Source organism: Pseudochaenichthys georgianus, chromosome 9 (genome assembly GCF_902827115.2).
Source record: "Pseudochaenichthys georgianus chromosome 9, fPseGeo1.2, whole genome shotgun sequence".
NCBI lineage: Eukaryota > Metazoa > Chordata > Actinopteri > Perciformes > Channichthyidae > Pseudochaenichthys > Pseudochaenichthys georgianus.
In genome coordinates, this window is record NC_047511.1 from 48,361,845 (window position 1) to 48,368,607 (window position 6,763).

The following is a 6,763-nucleotide window of genomic DNA, read 5'->3' on the forward strand; positions in this document are numbered from 1 at the left end:
CTCCAGGTCTGCAGGTCTGCAGGTCTCCTGGTCTGCAGGTCTCCAGGTCTGCAGGTCTGCAGGTCTCCTGGTCTCCAGGTCTGCAGGTCTGCAGGTCTGCAGGTCTCCAGGTCTGCAGGTCTCCAGGTCTGCAGGTCTCCAGGTCTCCAGGTCTGCAGGTCTCCAGGTCTGCAGGTCTGCAGGTCTCCTGGTCTGCAGGTCTCCAGGTCTGCAGGTCTGCAGGTCTCCTGGTCTCCAGGTCTGCAGGTCTGCAGGTCTGCAGGTCTCCAGGTCTGCAGGTCTCCAGGTCTCCTGGTCTGCAGGTCTCCAGGTCTGCAGGTCTCCAGGTCTGCAGGTCTCCAGGTCTCCAGGTCTCCAGGTCTGCAGGTCTCCAGGTCTGCAGGTCTGCAGGTCTGCTGGTCTCCAGGTCTCCAGGTCTCCAGGTCTGCAGGTCTGCAGGTCTCCAGGTCTGCAGGTCTCCAGGTCTCCAGGTCTGCAGGTCTCCTGGTCTGCAGGTCTCCAGGTCTGCAGGTCTCCAGGTCTGCAGGTCTCCAGGTCTCCAGGTCTCCAGGTCTCCTGGTCTGCAGGTCTCCAGGTCTCCAGGTCTGCTGGTCTGCAGGTCTGCAGGTCTCCTGGTCTGCAGGTCTCCAGGTCTGCAGGTCTGCAGGTCTCCAGGTCTGCAGGTCTCCAGGTCTGCAGGTCTCCAGGTCTCCTGGTCTGCAGGTCTCCAGGTCTGCAGGTCTCCAGGTCTGCAGGTCTCCAGGTCTCCAGGTCTGCAGGTCTCCTGGTCTGCAGGTCTCCAGGTCTGCAGGTCTGCAGGTCTCCAGGTCTCCAGGTCTGCAGGTCTGCAGGTCTCCTGGTCTGCAGGTCTCCAGGTCTGCAGGTCTCCAGGTCTGCAGGTCTCCAGGTCTGCAGGTCTGCAGGTCTGCAGGTCTCCTGGTCTGCAGGTCTCCAGGTCTGCAGGTCTGCAGGTCTCCAGGTCTCCAGGTCTCCAGGTCTGCAGGTCTCCAGGTCTGCAGGTCTGCAGGTCTGCAGGTCTGCAGGTCTCCAGGTCTCCAGGTCTGCAGGTCTGCAGGTCTCCAGGTCTCCAGGTCTGCAGGTCTCCAGGTCTGCAGGTCTGCAGGTCTGCAGGTCTCCAGGTCTCCAGGTCTCCAGGTCTGCAGGTCTCCAGGTCTCCAGGTCTGCAGGTCTGCAGGTCTGCAGGTCTGCAGGTCTGCAGGTCTGCCTGCTGTCCCCAGGGGTGCAACAACTAATCCACTCAATCGATTAAAATCGATGACCAAACTAATTCAGTCGTCGATTCGTTGGTGACGTCATCACGTGTGTTTTAACGCGCCGTTAAGCTCCAACGTTATCGGCCTTTTTATCGGTACTGGAGACATTTAAAAAATATATGTCATGTGTTATTGCTACAAAGACATTATGTCGCAGTCTTAGTGTCGCCAACTCGTTTATAATAAAGACAAACAAATGCGTCTATGTTGTATTTTCGATCTTTCCAATCCAGACGCGATCTCTCTCCCCGTCTGTGTGCGGGGGGGCGGGGCGGTTTACACACGCGCGGCTGCTACATGCAGCTACACACACACGGCTGCTACATGCAGCTACACACACGCGGCTGCTACATGCAGCTACACACACGCGGCTGCTACATGCAGCTACACACACACGCGGCTGCTACATGCAGCTACACACACGCGGCTGCTACATGCAGCTACACACACACGGCCGCTACATGCAGCTACACACACGCGGCTGCTACATGCAGCTACACACACGCGGCCGCTACATGCAGCTACACACGCGGCCGCTACATGCAGCTACACACACGCGGCCGCTACATGCAGCTACACACACGCGGCCGCTACATGCAGCAACACACACGCGGCTGCTACATGCAGCTACACACACGCGGCTGCTACATGCAGCTACACACACACGCGGCTGCTACATGCAGCTACACACACGCGGCTGCTACATGCAGCTACACACACACGGCCGCTACATGCAGCTACACACACGCGGCTGCTACATGCAGCTACACACACGCGGCCGCTACATGCAGCTACACACGCGGCCGCTACATGCAGCTACACACACGCGGCCGCTACATGCAGCTACACACACGCGGCCGCTACATGCAGCAACACACACGCGGCTGCTACATGCAGCTACACACACGCGGCTGCTACATGCAGCTACACACACACGCGGCTGCTACATGCAGCAACACACACGCGGCTGCTACATGCAGCAACACACACGCGGCCGCTACATGCAGCTACACACACGCGGCTGCTACATGCAGCAACACACACGCGGCCGCTACATGCAGCTACACACACGCGGCTGCTACATGCAGCTACACACACGCGGCCGCTACATGCAGCTACACACACGCGGCTGCTACATGCAGCTACACACACGCGGCTGCTACATGCAGCTACACACACGCGGCTGCTACATGCAGCTACACACACGCGGCTGCCACATGCAGCAACACACACACGGCTGCTACATGCAGCTACACACACGCGGCTGCTACATGCAGCTACACACACACGGCTGCTACATGCAGCTACACACACGCGGCTGCTACATGCAGCTACACACACACGGCTGCTACATGCAGCTACACACACGCGGCTGCCACATGCAGCAACACACACGCGGCTGCTACATGCAGCTACACACACACGGCTGCCACATGCAGCTACACACACACGGCTGCCACATGCAGCTACACACACACGGCTGCTACATGCAGCTACACACACGCGGCTGCTACATGCAGCTACACACACACGGCTGCTACATGCAGCTACACACACGCGGCTGCTACATGCAGCTACACACACACGGCTGCTACATGCAGCTACACACACGCGGCTGCCACATGCAGCAACACACACGCGGCTGCTACATGCAGCTACACACACACGGCTGCCACATGCAGCTACACACACACGGCTGCTACATGCAGCTACACATGCCCAAGACAAATTTCTCCTAAGGGAGACAATACAACTCTATCTAATCTAATCTATGGCGGGGATGGCGGAGAGAACGCGCTCCGAGGTGGTTAAACTTTGCCCGTCTCGATGCTCGTTGCCAAAAGTGCAATAAGAGTTTAGCATGTGAGGGCGGCAACAGAGTTATTTATTATGTTAAAGTCTCATCTGTTCTGTTCACAGTTCTGTCTTCACATTATTTAACACCATTTGTTAAAACACTGTTGTTTCTTTTGATGTGAAATATTATTTATTTAATTTAAATAAAAAGCAATGTTAGTTTGTTCACAATGTGTTTAGTTAATTTATAATATATGTATTTTTGAATCAAGTATTCATCTGTATTGTCTTCATCGTTAGTTTCCACGTGCCTAAAGCAACCTGAGGCTACATCTACAAGCTGATAAATCAGAGCGCTTGAGAAATGGTGCAAGGCAGACAGTAATAGTCCGAATAGTCGATTAGTCGTTTCATTCATCGATAGATTCATGGATTATCAAATGAGTCGTTTGTTGCAGCCCGACCCCAGAGTCAGAACGGAGTCTGCATCCATCTGGGCGAGACCTGGAGCTACAGACCTGATGAGGAGGGAAAGCCTGTAACTGTTAGCTCCACCTGTGAACCAGAGGAAACGAGAGGAACATCCCCTCCAACAGGCCGACCCGTAACGAATCCATGTCTGAATATATCAGTCAGTAATTGAGGGCTGGTTCGCGGCTGGCCCTGGTTAATATTTCACTTGACCTCTCACCACTGGAGCTGATCCTCTCTGCAGAGCGAAGGCTGTCGCTCTCCTCTCGGTCATTAACAAGGAGCTGCTGGAGGTGGAACGTAATGACGGCGGGTCCTCAAAGGGATTCAAACCCCCAACCCTTCGCTTGTGAGGGAAACCTCAGAGTCCTCGCCGCATCACCGCGGGGTAGGGGATGTCTCTCCTGCTGCATCACTACCATCCAATTAGCAGAGAGCTTTCATACAGATGGGTCGGGTACATAAAGGAGTGCCATGTACTCAGAGGAGGAAGTATTCCATCCTTTACTGAAGTAGAAGTACTGCACCGACACGGTGAGAACGTTCCTTCAGTCAAAGCAGTGATCTACGGCGGCCGACAGGCGCTGATGTGTCCCAACGTTTCCATCTGGAGAAACACGCTGGAGACCAGGGGACACTAAAGAGTGAGGCACACAGCTGGAGAGCAGGGGACAGTTAAGAGTGACGCACACAGCTGGAGAGCAGGGGACAGTTAAGAGTGACGCACACAGCTGGAGACCAGGGGACACTAAAGAGTGACGCACACAGCTGGAGACCAGGGGACACTAAAGAGTGACGCACACAGCTGGAGACCAGGGGACACTAAAGAGTGACGCACACAGCTGGGAGACCAGGGGACACTAAAGAGTGACGCACACAGCTGGAGACCAGGGGGCACTAAAGAGTGACGCACACAGCTGGAGACCAGGGGACACTAAAGAGTGACGCACACAGCTGGGAGACCAGAGGACACTAAAGAGTGACGCACACAGCTGGAGACCAGGGGACACTAAAGAGTGACGCACACAGCTGGAGACCAGGGGACACTAAAGAGTGACGCACACAGCTGGAGACCAGGGGACACTAAAGAGTGACGCACACAGCAGGGATATATGCCGTGCTCCGGTTCCATTCAAATGAGGGTTGTTCCGTCTTCATTAGAATCCATTCTGAGCGGGATGACTCTCGGGCGGGGGGGCGGTGTTATCTCCCATGACTCCCTTTGAGCCTTTGAGCCTTGAGCATTGTTGGAATAGATGTTTCCATATGTTTTATTCTATGTTCAGGTGAGACACGTAATAAAACCCACAGAACAATAAGAGCAAACAAAGACAGAAAAGCAGCAACAGCAGCAACCTAGTACTCATGTGTGAGTTTATCATGTTATATTTAAGCCATAGCTCACGACAGGCCGTGGTTTCTGCTCCGCCTCGCGTCAGGCCGAATCACGCCCCTTAGCTGTGATATAATGAGCATATACCACGGCCTGCAGTGAGCTGTTGCTTTTATAAAACGGTTACCAAGTGTGGCAATATGAAAGAAGAATACACACTCTAATTTAAATAGTTTTTATTAGTAAATAATGACGTTCAAAATAAAATAGTCCCTCCGTTGCCTTCTGCGCGAAACATAGTGCGAGGTGGTTGCTATGCAACAACACAAACAGCTAGCGAACATATTACACAGAGAGCGTTGATCCATTATTTGGCTGTTTATTTACATTAATGTGTTTGTTGCCGTTTATTGAGCAGCCACTGAAAACCTGTCCAGCATCAGCAGCATGCGTACGAGGTTACGTGTATAGGTTTAGGTTGTTCTGTTGCTCTGCGTGGAGAGAATATTCCTCCACTTTCTCCGGTCCCCGAGACTCGGCTTCCCGCAGCTCTGGAGAGCTTTCGCACCTGTGGCCACTAACGGCCATCATGTCTCTGCTTTGTTTCAAGACCCCGTCAGAAAGCTTTTGAATGGTGGTCCTTCTCCAGCTGGTCTGCCTGCTCTTCACGCAGCTCTGCATGTCGTGGTTTAGGTGCTCTCTGGAGATAGGCACTCCTCAATCCACTCCTCCACAGTGAGGCCCCCCGGAGGTCCAAGTTAATCTTAAATGTTTCCATCTTATGCTTTATAAGTTTGTTTCGTAACAGAAGAAATGTATATTTATAAAACTGACAAGTCAAATCAAGCAATCTGATTGGTCGATAGTGTTTCTGCGGACCTCTTTGATTACAGATTTGAAAACATCGTTGCTTGCTTTAAAAGTAGCTCAATTCATGATGTCAGACCTTGGAAGTATCTAGATATCCTGCCCTGATGCCAAAGGAACTGCACACTGGATGTTTTGCCGTTTGATGTCTATGTCTGGACCGCTGCGTAAAGAGGAGGGTTTCTGCCCCGATACTTCTCCGCTGCTTTCTTGTTCCAGTTCAGTTTGCTTTTCAGCCCAACGGTATACTGTTTTTCTCAGGCGCGGAGGGATACTGATTTGTTGTGAAAAGTAAGTTACAATTCTACCCGTGGTATACGCTCAGTATATCACGGCTAAGAACCAATCAGATTGCTTGATTTGACTTGTCCGTTTTATAATTATAAATATAGCACGTGAGCATTCTTCCTTCATGTACGGAGCAATTGGACACCAGTCCCTCACAACTTCCTCCAGAGCCCCTCGCTGTGTGACAGCCGCTCGCAGGATGACATCAGTTTTTAAACCATAACAAAAGATTAGGCGGATCTTCATCCAACCATTTCTGGAGGATTGTGCAGACGGTGCACGATAATTATCGGCCCGATATTAGGAATTATGACGTCATCCCGATAAACCCGATAAAAGTATTAATAGCCCCGATAATATACAATATATCTTTTGGGTACAAAAAAGAAAAGATCCTGCGGTGTGGGTGGGTTGGGATGAGGGGCGCTTGTTTTTCACTCGGCTCCTCCCGTGTTGCCAGTACTGTGGTGTTAGTGGTTTAGGAAGAGGGGAGTTCTTCACAAATCCAGCGCTCCCTAACTCGTGCCTGGCTGTGACGTAAACGGCGAGCGGCCGTGAAGCCAGGACAGTGAACAAACATGTCGTCGGTGGTATGGGACTATTCCAAAGTTTCAGAGTGAGATAGTTCGCTTGCTATTTGTATTAACGAATGCAGAAGTTCCACGAGGAGGGAAAAAGCAACGAGCTATAATACTTCCAACCTGATCAGTCGCCTGAAACATCGCCATGGCTACGATGGTGTGTTAACAGCGTA